Source organism: Fundulus heteroclitus, chromosome 6, assembly GCF_011125445.2.
Source record: "Fundulus heteroclitus isolate FHET01 chromosome 6, MU-UCD_Fhet_4.1, whole genome shotgun sequence".
Lineage (NCBI taxonomy): Eukaryota > Metazoa > Chordata > Actinopteri > Cyprinodontiformes > Fundulidae > Fundulus > Fundulus heteroclitus.
The window spans coordinates 33,285,711-33,295,674 of NC_046366.1; the positions used below are offsets into that span (position 1 = coordinate 33,285,711).

Below are 9,964 nucleotides of genomic sequence, written 5' to 3' on the forward strand. Positions count from 1 at the left end.
ATTTACTTGATGTTAACGTAAATATTGGGTCACTCTAGCTTTAACTTGGTGTCCCTTACCTATCATGGTTTTGAACTAGGCGTAACAAATATGACGTTAAAGCTTAAACTTCTTTTGGTGTTCCTGTCTGATGAAAAGGAGAGTTTTCGTGTTTCTAGCCCATGTCAGAGCAGGTTTCGTGTCCAGAATCAGATACCATGTTGGCTCAGGTAAGAAACCAGCCTGTAAACGTTGAAAATCCAGAACTGGACCTGAACGGATGTCACAAACCCAAAGCACTAATTCTTGACAATTAATTTACCCACCAGAGGTTTTTAATATTATTACACATATAACCTGGGTAAATCTAGACGTCTCCAAGCTAAAGCATTCGTCCAAGTATCCAGTTTGTTTCTCTTAAACTGCTTCCAGAAGCTAAATGTTCATCTTCTGAATCTCTTCTTTCACCTGCCCCTCCCACCCGACCCTCACCGTCTCATTACCAGAAACCCACGGCGGTCCTGTCAGGTGTGAGTGTCAGGGTGTGAACCTCGTCTGTCACAGCTGCTAAGGCACAAACAACACAGAAGCTGTTTTACTTTACCTGAAACACGGATAAGGAAGTTAAATAAAACAACAATGTGCTCGCTGCACAGTTCAGATTAACCTTCAAAGAGTGAATCGTCCTGCATCTGGTGAGGACCGGCATTAGCGACCGTCCATCTGTTCAACGCCACGCGGCCAAATGATCCCACCTGCAGACAAAGAAACGTCTGCCGAGCCAACGCGCCCGAGTCACGCAGAAATCAGCGCTCACATTTCTCATTAGAAAGGCCCCGGCGAACTTCTTTGGGGCTTCTTCTCTGTAAATGTCATCCTCCTTCAGACGTCACTCAGAAAATGTCACCCCGCTACCCTTTTCATTAACTCACCGGCTCTCCTCTCGATTATACACCGTATTCCATTACAGGGATCACAAGCCGAGGGCGAGGTTCTTCCTGCTAGCTGCATGTACTGAAGTGTGATTGAGGGGCCGAGGACGGCGGCTCTGGATGTTCTCCGCCGCTCGCCTCCTGTGGTTTGATGTTTGCTCAGCCGTGGTCGCCGCTTATTGGCGATTCTCCACAGTTTGCTGCAGAGGTGCACAGGGCTGCGGGACACGCGTCTGTGGAGGAATCAGAAGGCTTTGAATCTGGCTTCTTTATAGTTCCTTTTTTTTTCAAGGTTAGCGCAGCTGTTGAATTCATTGAACTCTAGACATTTAGAAAGGTGAGAGAGAAAAATAAGTTCCTCCGTCTCTGTCTGCTTCCCTTTTGTGGGAAAAGTTTTAAGCTGTAAATGTTAAAATTACAATAAGCTGAGTCATTGTTGCCCACGTAGCATATGTATCTAAATATTCATCCTGCAGAAGTTTTCATCTCCGTCAGCTCATGGTAAATACGCCTCATTTATTCATAGCCGGACTTGTTCTTTGTTTGAACCTATACACTTCAGCATGGAGCTCCAGTCTGGGAGTTACACACTTACGTCAGTGTTTTATAAGCTTGACTTGACCCCAGCTTTAATGTATATGTGTATGAGTTAGCACCAGAACACACAGCAGGGCGACCAGATAGAGAGCACGGTTTTGGATTTTCCGATGCAATCAGCCGAGGTTAAATATGTTCACTAGCTGCCGATCAATGATCCGCTGGATTTGGCCGAATTGTATCAAAATTAGGATTTAACTTTGTGCAGCTGGATCCCAATGTGCCCACATGCTCAAACTGTATTGTAGTAAAGTGGCTTGATCTGAAGCAGATTTGCACCCAACTTGGTTTTTCTTTAATTGGAAATCAGACGATCTTTAAGATGACATTTGATGTGAACTGGAACCAAGTAAAGTGAATTGAAAAATGTAATAACTTCTTATAGTAGAAAGGCAGGTATCCTAACAATCAAAGAATAAGCAGAGACAAAAATCAGTCGAGTCGTTTCTGTCAACCATTTCCATTTAAAAATACAAACTTTTGTTGTAATTTATATAAATGGGAAATCTGATTAGTCCTCTTTCCGTGCATGTACAACTTCCAGGGATGGAATATCTGTCAAATGAGCAATATGGCTAAACATAAGCAAGATTGCTTTTAACAGGAAGAGCAATCTCATCCTGTTAGTTCCCCAGACACCCCTCTGCCAGATGCACATGAGTCCTGCAACTTTGTTCGGCTTGTGTGCCCACCAAGCTACAACATGCCCCGTTTGTCCCCTCAGGATGAAGTCCATTCAGCGGGTCGTCTGGAGGCTGGTCCAGAGGGGCAGCGTCATATGACTCTGATAATGTTCCTAAACATAGGACCAAGTGCTGAGCATCCAGGACAGAGCGCAAAGCGGGTTTCCCAGAAAACGAAACCCCAACCGTTGCTTCGCTGATGAATCGTAGGCTTTCCTCCCGAGATCTACTTTCAAGATTCCCACAAAGGTGGACCGGGAAGACCGCTGTTCTGTCTGCAGGAGGTCAGTCTGCACGTACACAACGCTCACGGGAATGACTGCTCTTAATCATCGGGACCGTTTGAGCTGGTGTCAGCAGCACTGACAGCGGAGCCCAAGAGTGTGGAGCAACATCCTGTTCGGTGATTAATCATGGTCTTCTCTGCAGAAGTTGCATGACAAGATCAGAGAACAAACACGGCATGGAGAAGGCTTTGCAGATTTCTACACAACCTTACGGTGTGTGTGTGTGTGTGTGTGGGGGGGGGGGGGGGGTTGTCTAGTCTCACAGGCAAACAGAAAGTTGTCATATCTGTCGGTGCTCTCGCTGCAGTGAGATTGAAATGGATGGGAACGAGATTGTGCAATTAATGGCGATCCCACATCTCCAGGATCTGCGGTCCAACTCCATCTTCCGGGAGGACAACACTCTGCCCAGCAGAGCCAGGATTGTCACAGAGATCCTCCACAATTTGGAAGAGGAGAGGGTGCCAAGACAATATCTGCTGTAGGAACCAGCACAACCAAGTTGGTTGACTTACAACCTGGGCGGTGCCAAGCTGTTGTGGCTGCATGTGGACTTCCACACATTGCAATTGTTTAAAATAATTAAACTGCTAAAATCAGCAACATGTGTTGTTTTTTTTCCTCTCACCACAATGGGAAAGTGACATCATCAAATGGCTAAATTTCCTCATCAGCATGGCATTCAGCTCTGGTAACGAGCCACTTGTACGATTCACATGTCAGAGAACGTATTCAATTGAATTTTATTTATATAGCGTCAGTTCACAACACATGTCATCTCAAGGAACTTTGCAAAGTCAAATTAAATCAACTCATACAGAAAGTCGTGCATCAAGTCCTGACAAGCAGCATTCACTCCTGCTGAAAGAGCGTCGAGCCACAGGGACAGTCATCTGCATTGTTGATGGCTTTGCAGCAATCCCTCATACTGAGCATGCATGAAGCGACAGTGGAGAGGAAAACTTGCCAAACATCGAGGCCGAAATTTAACCATTGGATGATATGAGCCTCCAAGAAAACAAGTAAGACTAAATTTTATACTAATCTTCCCTTACATTAATGTTTAAATAATGCACCTTGGAGTCAGCTAAAGTTGGAAGGTTTGTTGCTGCAGATTTTAAATAAAATTCTGTGTTTTTGTAAACTTCAAACTAGTAAAGTTAACAGAGTATATATATTAATTAGCAAATATCCTCCATTACTGAATACAACTACCAATAAAATCACTTAAAATTAAATATGGTGCCTCAACATTAATACTAGATTTAACCAAAACCGTTAAAAATGTTAAACTTTTGGAGAAAGATGATAATTTTTCAACTTATTGAAACAATTTATATCCTTGTTGCAACCCAGTAGATTAAGGAGTCCCAGAGAAATGGTTTATAAGTCAGTGGGAAATGAGTTAATTGGATCTGTGTGCTCTGAATAATGAGCTAATTGGATTGTTGAAAACAGCTTCCCAATGAAAGGATCCTAAAATTAAAACCCTCAGTTTCCCCAGGTGGCGAGATGCACTGAACTGAAAGAAACAGGTGAGTTTGCCCCATTTCCATCAGTTTAAACACATTTGGTATCTACAACTGCAGAGATTAAATACTTGACATCCCACAACTTTATGGCAAAAATGTAAAGACCGAATGTTCAGGATTTCATCCAAACAATGGGAAAACCTTTGTATGATACTAACACCGTGTATTTAAATTAAAACCAGGGAAAAGCTGTGTCCCAGAAAAATTGAATTTATATAAGAAAGGGAAGTTTATTACAATAAAACATCCAACAAATGATATTTTGCCCTTTAAGTCGCCATAAGAAATGTTAGGATATTTTACTGATTATTTTACTATATCCTAACAATAAAAGTCTAATGGTTGATTTAGAGAAATATTTCTCATCTGAAAAGGTAATTCATGACAGTTATATTAAACCCAAACGTCAATAATAAAATATTTTTATCTGACTGCAGGCACCGTACTCAGGCCTCCTACGTTCTCAGGACTTCACCTTTACTTTCCTTTACTTTCATCCCCTGAAGCCTAAACCAAGTTTTAACCCCAGTCAATAAAATAAATGGATAAGTCATGAAATTGTATATCTTTAGCCCACATACTTTTCAGTGTTTCTGTGTTCTTTTTTGTGTCTCTGCTGTCTTCTCATACCTCCTGCCGGTCAAGGAAGATGACCGTTCACATTGAACCTGGTTCTGGTTCTGCTGGAGGTTTCCTCCTCTTAAAGGGGAGGTCCTCCTTTTCTCTGTTGCTACATGCTGTTGCTCGCTATGAGGGATTGCTGCAAAGTCAACGATACACTGCAAGCAACTGTGCACTGTCACTACATTTAACCGATCTGTCTGTACGATTTGATTAAACTGAATTTGTAAAGTGCCTTGAGACGATATGTGTTGTGAATTGGTGCTATATAAATAAAATCCCTCACCCCCTTGCCAGCCACGGCGTCATTTATTTATTTAAAAAAAAAGTTTTTTATACACAAGTAAACAGTGATTCAAAAGATGGTTAAAATAATCAATACATATAACAATCTGTTTTGCCAGAATCCACAGTTTCATCTTTGAAAGAACAACAAGCAGTATCATGACTAGCATACCTTCTTGTGGTTCTTCTTCTTCTTGATTTTATTGGCGGTTGGCAACAAACTTTAAGCAGCATTACCACCATCTACTGGTATGGAGTGTGGTTCGAAATGGACTATCAACTTATATAAGTATTTGTATCTTCCTACTCCTACCTTTAATATATAATTTAACTAAATTAATTTCCTATTTATATATATACCTACATACTCTCATCCATTTTTATATATATCTTTATAATCCACCCCCCTAGATCATGCACCCATTCACACAAACACCTATTTTAATCATATTCTTTGAAATAATTTAGTTTTCTTTAAATATTTAATAATTATTTGTATATGTTTACTCCCCGAATTCTTCACCTTCTTGTGGTTTCTCATGACACCTGCTTTTTACATTTTAATTTGATACTGTCGTGTTTTACCTTGCGGTGGCATGGAGGTGCGTGGATGATCTGATGAAGAACACGACAAGGAATCTTCTTTAACTGAACTTTACTTGCTCCGGCAACAGGTGAGTTACAGACACAGCTGGCGGTCGATACACTGCGTTGTTTTGGCCTCTCGCTCTGGCACAGACAGCGTTTTAGCAGTGTCCATACAGCGAGCATTGAGTGCCTTTACAACTTAACAAAAGATAACAACTCTCGCGATAACCTCAGGTTATCTAGATGACTGTGCTGCATTTACTGACTTAACACTAGGCTCGGAGAAATCAAACAAAATACAAAAACATTCTTTTATGCTCATAACAGCTTAAACTGCCTTACACTACCCCCCCTTTTCAGGACTACTGAGTCCCTTCAGTATCAATAACATAAAGAAGTCTGATTCGGACTTATGTAACTCTGGTAAACGCAACAGAAATGACTGAAAAAACTTACACCATGGGGCAATAAAACAAACCAATCCCCTGGTTACTTTTAGTTTTAACATTTAAGTTTTAGCCAACAACCATAGCTCAGTATAACTTATAACTAATGTCTAAATCTCTCTGGTCGATTGACTATGCGACCACTTGATGTTTTAAAAGTCTTTTCTGAAGATTCTTCATCACCTTGTCTGCTTCCCGGCTGGTACACTGGACCTCTGGGTGGAACCGCATGACCTGAACCGTCAGACTGGCAAGACTCGCTTGGACCTTCAGACTGTGATGCTTTGTCCGGATCGTCTGGCAATGGTAGCACCGGCGCTAAAGGAGCATCCTCTGTATTTAGATGGAGATCTGGATCCTGGCACTGTTGCAGTATTTTACACCTTTGACGTGAAATCCAGACTGGTATCACATCACTGTTATAGGGCTTGAGCCTGTCATGATGCATTATTGTCCTGTGCTTGGGGCCTTGGATCTCATACAGTACAGGACCACGGTGTGCTGCAACAATCAGGGGACCCCTCCATAGCGCTTGAAGCTTTGGGCTTAGTCCTTTCTTTTTTGTGTCATCTTTGACAAACACTAGATCTCCAATATCGTAGGAATGTTCGTTTGCTCGAAGGTCATACACCTTTTTCTGTCGTTCTTGTGCAGTGCGAAGATGACTTCTTGCCAGGCTCTGTGCTTCCTTTAAGCTCTCTTCAAGTTTGTAGATATAATCTACAACTTCCATTGCATTAGATTTGAGTCTTGCAGCACCACACTGGATATCGTGTGGCTGGTGGACCTCCCTTCCAAGCATGAGTCTGTTTGGTGTGAATCCTGTTACCATGTGTTGTGAACTGCGGTAGGCTGCAGTCAGCAGAGGTAACTGTTCATCCCAGTTCTTTTGATTCCGGTCCACATAACATCGCAGCATCTGCAGCAAGGTCCTATTGAACCGTTCTACCTGCCCATTAGAGGAGGGATGGTAAGGTGTAGTTCTGGTCTTAGTTATTTGCAGGAGCCTACACACATTTCGAAACAGCGAACTTTCAAAATTACGGCCTTGATCCGTGTGTAGTTCTAGGGGGGGCCCCAAACCTGGCAATGAAGTCGTAGACAAGTTTCTTTGCAGTCGTTTCCGCGCCTTGGTCAGGAATAGGAAAGGCTTCGACCCATCTTGTGAACTGGTCAATAATGACAAGAATGTATTTGTTGCCAGAGCTTGACACAGGGAATGGTCCAAGAATATCAAGGTGCAAACGATCTAGTGGTGCACCGACCTGGTAACCTTGCAGTTTTGCTCTTTTCTTCGGTCCTGTAGATTTGCATGCACTGCAGTGTGGACACATTTTAACAAAAAGGTGAACATCTCCACCCATGCCATACCAATGATAACTTTGGCGCACGCGCTCCAGGGTTTTGGCTTCTCCCAGGTGACCAGAGTATGGAGGGTTATGGCATGACTGTATGACTTCTTTCTGCATAGTTGTTGGAACTAGTAACAGCAAAGTTGGGGGCTGGTTCCCAATTTTCTCCCAGGAGTAATAGAGGACTCCTTGTCTCAGTGTAACTTGGGGCCAACAACGCCAGAATTTTCTCACCGCAGGACTTTCAAGCATCACTTCGTCTCTGCTGGGGAGCGTCCCTGTTTCCTTCCATGTGTGAAGGGTGCCGAGGACAGGATCTGCTTTCTGGAGTATAGCCAGCTGCTCAGGACTAAGCGACTCTAGCCAGTTAACCGCTGGGTTCTCTGAGAAGGGTGCAGATGGCTGATCCTCCACTGACTGAGTACCATTGCAATTTATAAAGCTTTGAGGCTCTATGCAACGCACAGCCAGTGGCACAACATCATCCACATCTTCCTCAAATTTTTCCCACCGCTCATGAATCTTCTGGCAGTACTTGCACCCTTTGCATGGCAGATCTGCAGGATTTACCCCTGCTTGGTAACAGTCACATTTTTCCATATTTTCTTTTGGCAGCCTTGACATGGCATCTGCATTAGCGTGCTGCTTACCGGCTCGATGCTCAATGTGGAAGTCGTACTGGCTCAACTCCTCAAGCCAGCGAGCTAGCTGTCCTTCAGGGCACTTGAACCGAAAAAGCCAGGTGAGACTGCCATGGTCAGTCCGAAGTAGGAACTTTCTTCCTAGAAGATAGTGGCGGAACTGGCGTGTGAAACGCACAACAGCGAGTAATTCACGACGGGTGACACAGTACCTTTGTTGAGCTGGTGTAAGCTGACAGCTGGCATAGGCCAAAACTCTCTCTTCTCCCCACTGGACCTGTGACAGGACAGCACCGACACTGTTGTTGGAGGCATCAGTATCGAGAATAAACTTGCCTTCAGGACGGGGATATCCCAGCACAGGTGCGGTAGTCAGTCTCTCTTTGAGCTTAGTAAAAGCAGCCTGATGTTCCTCTGTCCATACAAACACAGTCCCCTTTTTGAGAAGATGATGAAGGGGGTTTGCCAGCTCTGCAAAACGTGGGACAAATTTGCGATAGTAGTTACATAGCCCCAGGAAAGCTTGTAACTCTTGCAGATTGTCAGGGGATTTCCACAGCTGTACATCTTTGACAAGAGCTGGATTCGGTCTGACTCCTTCTCCACTCACAATATGGCCGAGAAAGAGAACTTCTTCTTGAAGCAGGTGACATTTTGATGGCTTTAGCTTGAGCCCATGGCTCTGAAACCGTTGAAAAACCTGCTCGAGACGATCTAAGCTTTGGTCTACTCCGTTTCCAACGACAATGACATCATCCAGGTAAATGAGAAGGGTTTCCCATTGAAGGCCTCTAAGGACAAGCTCCATTGCCCTTTGAAATGTACTCGGAGCATTACAGAGTCCAAATGGCATTCTGGTGTATTCATAAAGGCCCCATTTGGTGATGAATGCCATCTTTTCACGATCGTTATTGTCCACTGCAACCTGCCAGTAACCAGACTGAAGGTCAAGGGTAGAGAACATGGTAGCTCCACCGACAACATCAAGGCATTCTTCAATCTGGGGTAGCGGATAAGCATCCTTGATAGTCAAACTATTCAGACTGCGGTAATCTACACACCACCTTACTCCTCCATCTTTTTTGCGTACCAGGACCACTGGAGAAGCCCATTCAGAAACTGATGGCATGATTACTCCGGCTTCCAGCATAGCTTTAAGATGTGCTTCCTCTTCACCTTGAAATCCCAGAGGGGTTCTTCTGACAGGTTGGCGTACAGGCTTAGCAGACCCAGTGTCAATCTTGTGCGTCACAGCAGACATGTAACCAAGATCAGTCTCACTTTTAGCAAAGATGGACTGGTATGAGAGTAGTAGTTGAATAAACCGCTGTTGTTGTCCTTCAGTTAGAGCTTCACTTGAAGCAACAACCAAGCCTTGGAGGTGCTCGGGAATATCAGAGATTGTTGCTACTCTTCCTACCAGCAATGGTGATGCATTCTCTTTCACACAACTAGGCTCAGTGCTTTGCTCCGGTTCACGTGTGGGTTCAGGAAAAGCTTCAACAAGGACTCCAAGGCATGCTCCTTTTGGTAAAGCTGTTCTCTTGGTTGAAAAATTGCACACCCTGACTGGCACCTTTTTTTTCATTGTGACAACGACACTTGCAAGGGCCACATTTTCTGCAATGTCTGCAGGCTCTAGCACAGCTGTAACTTCCGGCTTTGGGTCCTCCACTTCCCCCCAAACAACACATTCAGATGAAGCTGGTATGATGATGGTTTCCCCAAGAGTCACTCTAGCTACACAGTAGTCTGAACCATTGTCACGCATAATTTTTGAGGGCACCTGTTCACTTCCAATAAAAACCTTTCCACGTGTATAGATGACAACATCATGGGCTTTCATCAGATCCAATCCTAGGAGAACAGAGTCTCTTATTGGAGCAACATGCACATCCCAGTTGAAAGACTTTGATCCGATTTGAAAGGTCACTGTGAGTCCATGTTTGGCTTTCATGCCATCTCCAACTCCTGCATTCAGTAGGTAGGTCTGGTGAAGGTCTACAGGTGCTGTTTTGTTC

The 9,964-nt window shown here is 43.7% G+C and overlaps 1 long non-coding RNA gene across 1 annotated transcript; it reads right to left on the reverse strand.

The window, feature by feature from the left end:
- Nucleotides 1-474: 474 nt before the first annotated feature.
- On the reverse strand, nt 475-1,109 carry LOC118563348. Its single transcript, XR_004931163.1, has 3 exons — nt 912-1,109; nt 647-752; nt 475-543 (listed from the first exon to the last, which is right to left on the reverse strand). It is a non-coding gene; the product is annotated as an uncharacterized LOC118563348 (long non-coding RNA).
- Nucleotides 1,110-9,964: the final 8,855 nt, after the last annotated feature.